Consider the following 13612-nt stretch of genomic DNA (forward strand, 5'->3'; position numbering starts at 1 on the left):
CACCATTGTACTCCAGCCTGGGTGACAGAGTGAGATTCTGTTGAAAGAAAGAAAAATAAAAGAAAGAGAGAGAGAGAGAGAGAGAAAAGAAAGAAAGAGAAAGAAAGAAAGAAAAGAAAGAAAGAAAGAAAAAAAGAAAGAAAGAAAGAAAGAAAGAAAGAAAGAAAGAAAGAAAGAAAGAAAGAAAGAAAGAAAGAAAGAAAGAAAGAGATTTTGAAGCTAGACAGAGCTGGATATAAACTCTGGCTCCCCCACTTACCGTGTAACCTGAACAAGTTCTCTTATCTCTGTGCTTCAGTTTCCTGACCTGTGAAATAAAGTAACACAGTACCACAATGGCATACAATTACACAGTAGAATGTCATCATTTGCAAAAGCAGGCTGAAGTGTAAAGGGTAAAGATGACCATAGTTTGAAACAGTTTAAAATATCAACTTGGCTAGGCTGAGCCATGCTTCCCAGAATTCCTTTCTGGTTCAGGTGGGCCTCAAGAGATGTTTTACATGAGATTTGGAGGGTGAAAGTGAAGTGGCAGTCATTTTGATTTGTATGCTCAGGTTATTATAATAGAAAAATCCAAGTAAAAGCCACTAAACAGATTCTACCCATAAGAATTTAAGCAAACCAAAAGCAATGTCTCATTCCTGGAGGTACTGTAGAGATTAGTGCCACCATAGGACCCCTGAAAGATCAGAGGTGATGATTCCTACCAATCCCCATTTGACTCACTGATTTGACCTGTGCAGTAAACAGAATGGCAGTGAATAATCAGAAATTTAATCAGATGGCGACACAATTGCTGTTATTCCAAACATAGTTTCAATTGCATATTCCAAACATAGTTTCAACACATCCCTTAGCACCTGACATGCTGCTATTGGTCTGGCGAATACTCTTTGTTTCTCTACTGTTAGTAGACATCATCAAAAGTAATTTGCTTTCAGCTGAGAAGGCCAGCAATTTTCCTTCACCGTCCTGTTGCAGGGGTATATCAGCTCTCCAGCCCTATTGTATAGGATGTTGATCACATTTTTCATGCTGCAGAACATTATTCTGGTCAATTGCATTGATGATGTTATGTTGACTGGATCTGATGAAAAGGAAGAAATGACTTCTAGCTGCATTGGTAAGATATCACCAAAAAATCCACAAATAGCATACAACAGCATACAAAAAAAATCATACAATTATACTACAAAAAAAAAAAAAAGAAGCTTTCTATCTTTGTGAAAAATTGAAGGATTTAATTGTCTGAGGCATATCAACATATTCCTTCCATATTTAAGAGCATGTTGCTGTATCTGGCCCCTCCTACCACTAAGAAAGAGGCACAACCCCTGGTGAACCTCTCTGGGTTTGGGAGGCAATATATTCCTCATTCAGGCATATTATTCCAACTATCTACCTAGTGAGCCACAAAGCTTCCAGTGTTGAGTGAGACCCACAAGAGAAAGTTCTGCAGCAGGTCCAGGCTGATGTACAGGCTTCTCATTTGGGACATAGAACCCATAAGAACTGACGCTGCTTGAAGGGTCAGTGGCAAATAGGGATTCTGCATGGAGTGTTTGGCATACCTCTCTAGGGTAAATCACAGTGAAGACTCAAAGGATTTGGCGGAAAATCTGTGGCTCTCTGCTGGTAACCACTCTCCTTTAGAGAAACAGCTTTTAGATTTCTGTTGGGCCTTAGTAAAGACAAAATTGCCCATGGGCCACCCATCACCATATGCCTTAAGCTCCATGTCACGTGTTGGGTGCTTTCTAACCCCCCAAGCCATAAAGTTGAGAATATGATGCAGTGCTCCATCGTCAAGCGGAAGTGGTATATATGGACTGAGCTCCAGCAGGTGCCTATGCCCTCGTCCCGGCTACACTGGCCCTCAGAAACCCCGGCCCCCTTCCCTTGCTACACTGCATCCTCTCTCTCAACCCATGTGTATGGCCTCATGGGGAGTCCTTTATGATCACTTGACTGATGGGGAAGAAACAGGCTTGTTGGACAGGCAGTTCGGCCTGATATCTAGACACCATCTGGGAGTGGGCGGCAGCACTACCATCTCACTTTGAGACAGCTCTGAAAGGCAGTAGTGAAAGGAAACCCTCCCAGTGTGCAGTACTATGAGTACCGTGCCTGTTCCTTTTGCCTTGGAGAGATGGCCAGGGGCAGGGGGGCACCACTCAGTGAGTCCTCTTCAACTCAGGGTGGCTTTCCTGCACGTGGCTCCCCACAACTGATTCTGGAGGTTAGCGCCCCCTAGATGAGACTCCAGTGTCTCATATTCCCTTTTATCAGAGGTGAGGTTGTCAAGGATTTACAGAGTTCCCTAATCAACAGACAAGTTCTGTGCCAACTGTCTCCCGCTTAACATAAAGCCAACTTTTAGCTAAATAAAAACTTCTGAATGCTTTTTGAATACAAATAAGAGATCTATGAAAAATCTAGCCATAGCTTCACATGTCACCGATTCCCAGGGACAGAAGTAGTCAGAGCCTGGACTTTAGATGTCGTAGTCCCTCCCTGCTCACCTTCCCAAGGACCACCTCCAAGGAGAGCTGCACAGAGGGCCACAGTCCAGGATGCCAGGATGGCCCTGAAGCCCATCCCCTAAAGGTCCCCTGGAGGAGACTGCTTTGCTATTTAGAATGTGTCTGAGAAAGCAACCAAGGCTTAGGGATGGGTGAGCACCCCCACCTCTTCCTTTGCTCATGGGAAAGATATCCATTTTATGTCATATTTGACACACAAACAGTCTCTGGCACTGGGAATGCAAAACAGAAGAAGTATGTCAGGATGGGTGGGAAAAGGGGGTCAGGGAGAAGACTCACCACAGTTCCTCCTTCGACTTAGGCCACACCAATGACTGGTTCTCCTCTTCCCCTAGACAGCCAAGACAAGGGGGGACAGGACTAGGAATCAGAAATGCCCCCTAAAGTTCAGACCCGGCCGGAGGAAGGGTGGTTTATACCCACAGCAACTCTTTCACAGAGTTTGCAACATTATTGCTAAAGCTTCAGTAATTCACCTATCAAAGGGACAATTTTTGCTATAATTTCTTCCATGTACTACCAATATTATAACACTTTTATTTAAGTAAATGTGTATAAAAAGTTTCTTCATATCCACTGCCATGCATTTTTAAAATATAAAACATGGGCATATGCAAAAATATAGCCATAAATGATAGATAAGTATAAAATTAAATACAAATTTTAAAATACATCATTAAATTTGAGAGAGATCTTGTGCCTGCAATCATTCTACACCTGAGATGTGCCCTCTCTGCTGAAAAGGGAGACAAGGGAGTGCCAGGGAGATGTGAGAAAGGATAGGCACTGACCTGAGGCCTTCTCCTCCACGCAGTCAGAAAGATCACTGTAAAATCTTCTCGCAACCTTCAGAGCTAGTGAGAGCTGGATATAAATTTCAGGTCTGCAATTTCCTGTGTAACTTCTTCCTCTGTGCTTCAGTTCCTTTCCTCATCTGGAAAATGAGCTTAACAAAGGACCACAGTGACATACGGAAATGGAGTACAATATGCATACGATTTTCAAACGCACGCTGAAATGTCAAGTCATCTATCACTTTGAAATGTTTCAGAGAAAAAAAGAGACAGAGATAGAAGTAAATGAAGGAAAATGTCAATTGTTCTATCTACCAGGTACATATAGGGATGTCCATTGTACTAGTCTTTCAGCATTTCTTTATGTACCCATGTATGCAATTATGAGAGAGAGGAAGGAGGGAGCTGGATGTGCTGGCCAGTCCCAGAGCATAGGTACTCTTCGCTGAATCTGTCCGGCCATCTCCCAAGGTTCCAGGGTTCTGCGCTGCTTCCCAGGTGCTGATGAGGGCTCCAGGCTGAACGCTTGGGGTGGCTCTGTGGTACGTGTGAAGTGTGACCTCATGAAGCCATGGCTACAGGATGGTGCTCAGGGTGCCCTCTGTGTAGCATCCCTTGGAGAATGTCCTTAGGAAAGTGAGTAGGGAGGTTGCCATGACCCCATCCAACCTGAGCCTGACTTTGACTTCCTCCTCCTCTTGTGAGAGTTTGAGACATGTGCAGCCATATGTAGACTTTTCATGCCTTTTTTTCTCTTTTCAGATACATTAATCAGCTGAAATCCAACCTTATGTTAAAAGAGAGACACAGCTGGAAGAAAAGCATGTCCCACTGACTCAGGAGAAATGCAAAACCACTGATAATCTCAGCTCTGACAAAAAGGAGGCTGTGGAGCTAGAATCTTCCTTATAGAGCATTAGCCTTTAGGATGTCAGCAGGAACTTGGAGCCTGCCAGAAAACCTCGAGAACTGAAGACGGTCAACTTAGTTCCTTAGGAGGACCTGCAGGAAGAGAAGTCCAGGCCCAGAACAAGAGGAGATAGCTGAAGTCAGGGAAAAGGTCCAGTTTCTAGAAGAGGAATTATGAGTCAGCCCACAGCAAGTAGCTCTTCCAAACAGAGCCACTGGTGCACAGCTGGTCCCTCACAGCAAGGGGGCCTCCCTAATTGGAAAACAGAGCTCCCCTCCTCTCTGCTCAGCTTCCACTTAAGCTGCCAGGTTATGCTCACCTCGCTCCTCCTTCCATCCAAGGAACTGTGTATGATATTTCAAGGCCTCATTTTCCTCCTCCCTCCTTGCCTCTTTCTCTTCCTTTCTCTCCTTCTTCCAGATGCCATGCATGGATCCCACCATTTCCACCACCGTCAAGACCTCCCCCAAACTTCACAGCCTGAAAATAGAAATGCGTGCCTGCAAAATTAATTCAGTCTTCAAACAAATCAACTATTGCACTTCCAAAACTACGCCAGGAAACTTGGAGCTTTCCTTTGTCTTGCTTAGAAAAAAATTTAATTGTGCCTCTCTCCTTATTAGTTTCTGCAGCTGCTCCTGCTTAAGAGATTATATTTTTTGCTAGATGAAGCTATAATATCCAGAGATTTATAAATGATAAGTATATCATTTACAAAATGATTATATATATAATTACTTTTTATTTTGCCCTCTCGAGAGTATAAAAACTGTATTGTAATTTTAATTATGTGTCCATTATAACCTCAACAATAATGTGAGTAGTATGAGTATCAGCAAGAAAAAATATTTTTCACTTTAAATGTTGTCTTTGTTTGCCCAAATGCTATATTATAGTTAAAAGGCAAATGTAAAAATTGTTTCATACCTATATAAATATTGATTGGCTTTAAAAAACAGACACATGAACTATTTTCTTCAAAACATACCTTTCTAATATTACTCAAAGCAGCTCACTTACACTCTTAGCATATGTGACAAAATTTATCCATAAAATGAAATTACAAAAGGGACTCTTTGTCCAGATCCGGACCAAATAGCCACAATGTATAAAACACAGTATCAAAATGAAATTAAGTTGTAAAGCCTTCATAATGATTTCTAACAATACTAAATAGTTTATAAATACTATACTTATATAAATAGTTTACTTATCTGTGAAAAGGAACTAGTAATGGGAACCCGTCATCAAGAGAGTCATTGTATAACTAAATAGAATCATAAAAATAGATGCTATTTTAAAGCATTTAATCTTATAAAACTTATTTTAATATTACAAACAAAATAGAAAGAACTAATGTATTAATTAAAATCATAACCTTTAGCAACTTTAAGACCTAAGGCAAATACTGAACTGAATCAAGAAATAATTTTTGATACCTAGACAAGTCCTAAGAACAAGATTCAAAAGACTAAATATAATTTTAATTTACCCTTATTTCTTGAGATGGCTACAAATCAACAGGGTACGCAAATGACTTTTATGATTACCTAAATTTGTTTTGCTATCTTAAATTTGCTGAAAATGGCAAAATTTTAAAACAATTCAACAGTTTTCTAGTTTTCTTTTTTGTTTGGGGAAAAAAGCAGGTTAATTTGGCTACATATAATAATATAAATGGTTGAGTAGACTAGTGCAATAATTACAGAAAAAAGGAAGGAATATGTATATAAGATAATTGATGTGATTTGATTATTAAAAGCATTACAGTGTATTAAGACAGTATTTTATATATATTGTTTTAACAAATATCAACAGGTCAATTATATTTTGAAGTTATAGTTAAAATATTTACATTTATCATTTAATTTTATGCTAATTTACATGCATATACCTAAATACAGCCATGAAGGTTTATTTATCTTTCCCTGCAAATTGTTACATAAATAATATATAAAATTAGTAAAATTAGAAGTAGAGGGCTTGGTTTTCCTTTTTTTTTTTTTTTTTTTTAAGTGACTGTCATTCAATAAGGTCTGTGCTCCATACAGTATTACTCTTAAGTACAAACTACCTCTACTGTGAAGGCCCAAAATAAACTAGTTAAATGGACTAGTTAATGGGGAATTCATGCTATAGTCAACACTCCCTGTGTCATTAACATATGTACAATTGGAGAGATGCAATAGTCTGTGATTGGACTGAAAGAAAGGGGCATGGCTTAGATCCCTAGAGCAGACCCACTTGGACTTGGACTCATGTTTTCATGGCCTGGGGTTAGTCATCCAGGCCCCTGGCCTTGGAAAACTAATGAATAGTCATTTTGTCTTTCATAAGTGCCTAGAAACCATTTGACTGATGCATCTTGTACTGAGTCTAAAATACATCACCATTGTCATGTGAGATCACTCAACAACTCATCTGATAACAAATGGAGTAAGAGGTACTAATTTGTCCAAACACAAAGAATGTTCTCTAGATGGTCTCCCAACAGGCAGAATCTCAGTAATGGTGAAAAACCTCAATATCATGGATTAATTACCTGTGGCCTAACTTCATCTGCTGTTGGCCAAAAGTCAGAATTACAAGAAAAACGTATCCAAAAGCCGTCAGCTTGCACTAACAGCAAGACCATGATGTTCTACTGAAGATAAACAATTTCACAGAACACCTACATCAGATCAATTCAACATGGGACCATGATAGAGTAGGAAAAAAGTCAAATCCCTCGGAAGTTATGTCTGAATACAAACACGAGAATACTGGAAATATAAAAACAATCCAATTTCTTCCTCTCTCAGCTCACATGAGTGGCCATTGCCTTTTTGCCAATTACGTCTTCAGTTCCATTCCATTTCTCCCACTTCCAAGGTAAAATATTAAGTTGTCCATGCATAGATTTAATTTTACTTCCTGACAGTATCCAACCCAGGAGAGTACCCTGCTTCTTCAGACACCCCCCAAAACCACCTAACAAGTTTAAATCCTGAAATGCTTCCTGATTTCCTCATGGTGTGTGGTCTCCTTTGTTGCAGCAACTAACACAGGCAAATATGTTTCACTGCAGATGTATTCCTTGGGAGTTTTGACTGACAGGCAATGATACCACCAATGACTCAAACACTGAGTCATTTGATCCAAAAATGATCAAAAGCCAGTGAATACAGAAAAAAAATGAGAAACAGCAATAATAATTTTCACACACCAGACATGTGCCAGAAGGTATTTTCACATTTGCCTTTATCTCACGCATCAATTATATGAAAGCGTTCTCATTAGAGTAATTTTATAGTTCAACACATTAAGCTCAGAGAGTATAAAAGGCTTGCTCAAGGTAATTTTCATATCACGTCTACATTTGCATATGTTTTATAGCATTTTTAGCTAGGAAACGCTAAGGCTAAAATTCAGTTTTAGGTTTCTCCAGCTCTCAAATCTTTCCCTCTATGACATGATACCTCCAAATACTATTACACTGCTTTAATTAGATTCAAGAACAAATTCTTCTGACTATCTTCATGGCAGCTTCAACAAAAATCCAAGAGACCTGTTAAATTTACTAGTGGAATTCTGGAGGGTAAGAGTGACAGCTGTTGGTAAGAGGAAATACGGTGCTAAAGAGACATGTTTTGGGGTCAGAGGAAATTGAGGAACTATATTAGGAGATGGATAAAGGAAGGAGGAGCAGCCTGGAGCCATGAAAGGAGAACTAAACTTCCTTCTGCATTAGATGATGTATTTAGGATTAAAACGAATGGGTCATGGAAATGGCTGTAAACCATTCACATATTTTTTTCTTTTTTTTTTTTTTTTTTTTTTTTTTGAGGCCGAGTCTTGCTCTGTGGCCCAGGCTGGAGTGCAGTGGCGTGATGTTGGCTCACCGCAACCTCCACCCCCAAGTTGAAGTGATTCTCATGCCTCAGCTTCTCAAGTAGCTGGGATTACAGGTGCCTGCCACCACACCTGGCTAATTTTTGTATTTTTAGTAGAGACGAGGTTTCACCATGTTGACCAGCCTGCTCTTGAACTCCTGACCTCAGGTGATCCGCTTGCCTTGGCCTTCCAAAGTGCTGGGATTACAGGTGTGAGCCACTGTGCCTGGCCCCTTTCCTATATTCCAATCCAATAATCCTGATCCTGGAAATTTATCTTAAGTAATAATTTAGCAAATAAAATATACATATATATGTAGAAGTGTTCATTGTAGCATATATTTGCAAAGATTTGGAAATAGCATACATATCCAACAATAAGCAAATAAAATAGCACATTTTATGGTTTATACCATGCAATATTATACAACATAAAAATATAATTGTGAATAATATATGAATAGAAAAAGGCTTAATGCCTAAGGTTCAGTTACACACAAATCAGAAAACAAATAAACAGGAAAAAATAAAACATGTATGAGAGTCACACACAAAGCTGCTGGAGAAACCTTCCATCTGCTCTAAGAAGTCATTCCCTACCCTCAAGGAAGACATCAGTCACCTGGACTAGATGCTTAGCTGCTACAAGAGGACACCTGGAACCAGCCCCAAGAACTTTGCCTGAGAGCATCTGAAAGAAAGATCAGCCACCCTGGTCCTTCCCTGAGGTTACCAGGGATCTGGAAGTTGCCTCTCCAGTTGCTACTGAGAAGGTCCCACACCTTACATGCTCAACAGCTAAATAATCTACAGCTTTCCTTTGATGCCCCTCCTTCCTCAAAGGAAGGACCAATTCCACTATACCACACATTCCGTTTGCTTCTGTCCTCAGCATAATCAGAGACGTGCTTACCCCACACTGATCTGTAGTGCCCCAACTGGACCTAATTACTTCCTCTCTTCATCGTCCCAAATTAACCACCTCTCATCAGCAAAATCACTTTTAATCTCCAGCCATATCCTAAAAGTTATTATTATTATTATTATTTTTTGAGAGGTCTCCTTCTGTTTGCCCAGGCTGGAGTGCAGTGATGTGATCTTGGCTCACTGCAACCTCTGCCTCTCGGGTCCAAGCAATTCTTCTGCCTAGCCTCCCAAGTAGCTGGGATTACAGGCATGTACCACCATTCCTGGCAAATTTTTGTATTTTTAGTAGAGATGGGATTTTACCATGTTGCCAGGCTAGTCTCAAACTCCTGAGCTTAGGTGATATGCCCTCCTTGGCCTCCCCAAGTGCTGGGATTACAGGCATGTGCCACCACGCCCAGCTAATTTTTGCATTTTTAGTAGAGACAGGTTTCCACCATGTTGGCCAGGCTGGTCTCAAACTCCTGACCTCAGGTGATCTGCCCATCTCAAGATCCCAAAGTGCTGGGATTACAGGTATGAGCCACTACTCCCAGCCTGTTCTCCCTTTTTTCTTCTGAGTGAAACTTGGCTGGCACTGGAGGACATGCTTTACCTGAGCCCCCTTAAAAGATGCACTGCCTGATTTTCATTATGGCCCTGCAAGCAAGTAGCAGTAATGCAGGATTTTTTCAGTGCTGCTTGGCCAGCTGGAGATATCCACAGCTGGAAAAACCCACACCTGAGCCTCACTCAGCCCTGGGCTCACAACAGGAGGCACCCTGGCCACTCGACGAGCCAGGCCACACCTGGCTTGTACTGTGGCTGGATCCCACCCTGGCCACTCGACGAGACAGGACATACCTGGCTTGTACTCTGGCTGGATCCCGTGTTCACCACAGGATCCACACCCAGCCCACAGCTGGGCCAGGCTGGGGATGCCTTGACCTGCCTCCACCCTGTGCACCAGCATTCCAACAAGGGGAATGTGGTGGTGCTTGAACAGGGATGCCAGTGACCCTGAAGCCCCAAAGGGGATGTTATAGCCTTTTTCATATCCACATTCAGTGGGTCTCAAGTTCTTGTCCCATGTCCAAGAAGAATGAGATTACACTGACAGTCAAAGGGTGAGCAAGGCAGAGAGTTTTACTGAGTAACAGTTCCCAGCAGAGAGGGGATCAAGAGAAGGCAGCCCCCTACCTGAAGTTGGGCACTCCCCCCACCTGAAGGCCGGCAGTCCCCACCAACTGTGGCAGAGTCCAGTGCTTTTATGGGCTCAGAATGGGGCAGTGCATGCTGATTGGTTTATGAGTATGCAAGAAAGGCTAAAACAAAGGCACCAATCAAAGGTGGGTAAGAAACACAGTGCAAGAAACCACTTAGGAAAGGGTAGCTATATGCAAAATAGGTGAAAGGTGGGGATCAATCAGAGGAAAACATGCCAAACGAGAAGAGAGGTTCTCAGTCTGGTCCATGGATTTATCCAAGACTTGTAGCTGGGCTTTCAGGCTTTGAACTGTCTTTGGTTTGAAGGGGAATTTCACTGGGGACCCACCCCATCTGCCTAGGCATTTGACTGCCTCCTGCCACTATCAGAAGAGTGAGGTGGACCTCACTTCAAGGGCACTGCAGTTGAGGAAATCAAGCATCTGGAGCAACAGGTTATTGGACTCATAATCTGTGGGCACAGTGAGTTGCCCAAAGTTCTACATGAGTAACCATGTACAGAAAGCCAGTGATCCAAATGCTAAATGCACTGATTCAAGAAGTGGGGTGTGGGGCATTGGAAGGTGTTGAGTAGATGGCTGCAGTGGATAAGAGAAAAGGCTTGATTCTTCAGTCTGAGGTTTTTGAAAATGAAATAGCTTGGAATGTGGCATTGAGGAGCAAGTTGATCTCCATGTCTTGAGGTACCTAGGTTGTTGCAGACAAAGCAGTCAACATATGTGAGCGCAAAGTGGATGCCCACATCTCCCATTAAATCCATGAACTGGTCTGCATTCGTACCCCATATTCCATTTTCACTGTCTAACAAATATCCCTGAGCAAACCAAAGATATCCTTCCCCTTGCAGTCTGCACCCCATTCTCTCTTGACTTCTCATTGATAAGTAGAAGGTTCTGCCATTATTCCCTCTCCTTCTGGCATCATCCATTTCTCCCACAGAGAAGAACATTCCCATGAGCCTACAAACATATTGTTTTTAAATCTTTCCTAGATTCCAAGAACAGATACATATTTTATTTTATTTATCTGTTCCCTTCAACACAAAATTCCTCAAGAGATTTGTCACCATCTCCTCTTCCTCTTTAACCATTGTAATCATGATTCTGTCCCCACTGCACCAAGAAAGCAACTCTTATCAAACATATGATCAAAGTTAATATCAATTTCTTGTTCCCATCTCACTGATTGCAGTTGACACTTTTTTTTTTTTTTTTTTTTTTTTTTTTTTTTGAGATGTTTGAGACAGAGTCTCACTCTGCCGCCCAGGCTGGAGTGCAGTGGCATGATCTCGGCTCACTGCAACCTCTGTCTCCCAGGTTCAAGCGTTTCTCCCACCTCAGCTTCCCAAGTAGCTGGGATTACAAGCACACACCACCACGCCTGGTTAATTTTTGTATTTTTAGTAGAGATGGGCTTTCATCACATTGGCCAGGCTGGTCTCAAACTCCTGACCTCAAGTGATCTGCCCACCTAGCACATCCCAAAGTGCAAGCCACCCCACCCGGCTGACACTTTTGGAATATTTCTTCCTTAGGTTTCTTTGGTAGAAAACTCACTAGATATTTTGTCTCACCAGTTGTTCATTTTCTCTCCTTCTCTAGACTCTGCTTCTCTCTCAGAACTTTAAATTATTACATTCCCCAGTTCTCGGTCTTCATTTATCTATCTCTTCTCTCTCTCTCTAAGAAATCTCACCCATTCTCACTGCTTTAGAAACTATCTGTACTCTGGCTCCCAAATCTATATCTCCAAACTAATCCCTCCTGATTTCCAGGCTTGTAAATCCAACTGTTGACTCAGCATCTCCACTTGTTTAATAGACATCTTGCACATAAAAGAAATCTTGGTCCATCCTTCTCACTCTAACCTATTCCATCCTGTCTTCCATACCTAAGGAAATGAGGCCACCAACCACTCAGTTGCTCAGCCTGAAAACCTCCAAGTCATCTTTTTTTCTCCACTTCGCTTATAGTCCATGTCCATCAACACACACTATTAGCTCTCCCCCTACAATACATGTCCCAACTGTGAACCCTTCTCACCACCTCCACTTCTCACACTCAGCCCAGCCATTCTTGGATGCCACCTGCAGCACAGCAATGGCCTCTGGATGTGTCTTGCTATCTCCATCCTGCCCCTCAGTCCCCTCCCACTGTGCATTTATCATCTTGTCACAGCTAGAGTGAGCTTTACAAATAGAAAATATACATGTATAATATTGAATTTCTGAAAAGATGTTCTGTCTCAGCAAGCAACTAAACATTTTGAAATTAAAATAACACATTGCTCAATGTAGTGCTTGGCACAAAGTGACTTCTCAATGAATATTTATTGTATACATGAAAAACAATTTTTCATTTACGAATTGGCAAAACTTTTTAAGTATAAATGTACAGTGTTAGCAAGGGCTCAGAGAAATGGCACTCTTCACACTTCTGGAGAGACTGTGTTTTCTATCAGGAAATTTGTCTCAAAAGTCTCCGAAGTGCCCATATATTTTGAACAATTACTTTCATATCTAAATTTTCAATTTAAGAATTTGACTAAGGATGTGCACAAAGTTGTAGCTTCTGCATCTTTGATGTAACCAAATGAAACCTTCAGAAACCAGTTGGTGTCTTGGTGTGTCCATTTGCTTGTTTTGTCTGTCGCTCTAGATGGGTCGGGGGTTAAGAAAAAGGATTTTTGTCACATGACACAGAAACATTTTCCAGGCCTTTGTCCTAAGAGAGGCCAATGTTTCACAACCCTGACTTGAGTTCACTAGTTCGGGGTGGGACCTAGGCAGGATATTTTTAAAGCTCCTTACAGAGTTCTCAGAGTAGTCTACTGAGAAGGATTGACCTGGGTTTTCCTCACCCACAGCAAGAAGGGTTGTTCCCCACACTGCAGTTTTCTGAGAGAAGCCCCCCAAGTGACTTTGCCTGCGATGGGCATGGCTGTGTAGGAACTGAAGGGGCTACATCCTAAGCCCCCCTGACTTGACAGGAGCAACTAAGAATCCTGGTTCAGATAATCTGTCATGAGGGGAAAGCCTCATGCACTCTTCACTTATAGAACAAGCCTCTTTTCCATAAAGCAATATTATAAAGGGGAAGTTTTTTCAGACTCCATCCAAATTGCCATCCAAAATCTAGTACCTAAATTAGTTAGATTTTCTGTGAATATTTTAGAATATTGCCTGTCACATGGTGTTATGAACTGAATCTGTACCCCCAACATTCACATGTTGAAATCCTAACCCCTAATGTGTTGGTAGAGATGACTCTCTTTGAAAGGTAATTAGATCATGAACCTGGAGCCCTCACAAATGGGATTCGTGCCCTTACAGCTCTCTTGATCTGTTTTCACCATGTG

The 13612-nt window shown here is 41.5% G+C and overlaps 1 long non-coding RNA gene across 1 annotated transcript in view; it reads right to left on the bottom strand.

Moving 5' to 3' along the window:
• Positions 1-220: 220 nt before the first annotated feature.
• LOC108517199 (uncharacterized) overlaps positions 221-13612 on the bottom strand; it is a 33180-nt gene continuing 19788 nt past the window's right edge. Inside the window, exons 3-6 of the long non-coding RNA XR_001882036.1 lie at positions 4570-4730; positions 3338-3492; positions 2826-2877; positions 221-1090 (exon numbers count right to left, since the gene is read on the bottom strand). This is a non-coding gene — a long non-coding RNA (uncharacterized LOC108517199). The remainder of the gene's footprint in view (positions 1091-2825; positions 2878-3337; positions 3493-4569; positions 4731-13612) is intronic.

Source organism: Rhinopithecus bieti, unplaced genomic scaffold (genome assembly GCF_001698545.2).
Source record: "Rhinopithecus bieti isolate Rb0 unplaced genomic scaffold, ASM169854v2 scaffold_39971, whole genome shotgun sequence".
Lineage (NCBI taxonomy): Eukaryota > Metazoa > Chordata > Mammalia > Primates > Cercopithecidae > Rhinopithecus > Rhinopithecus bieti.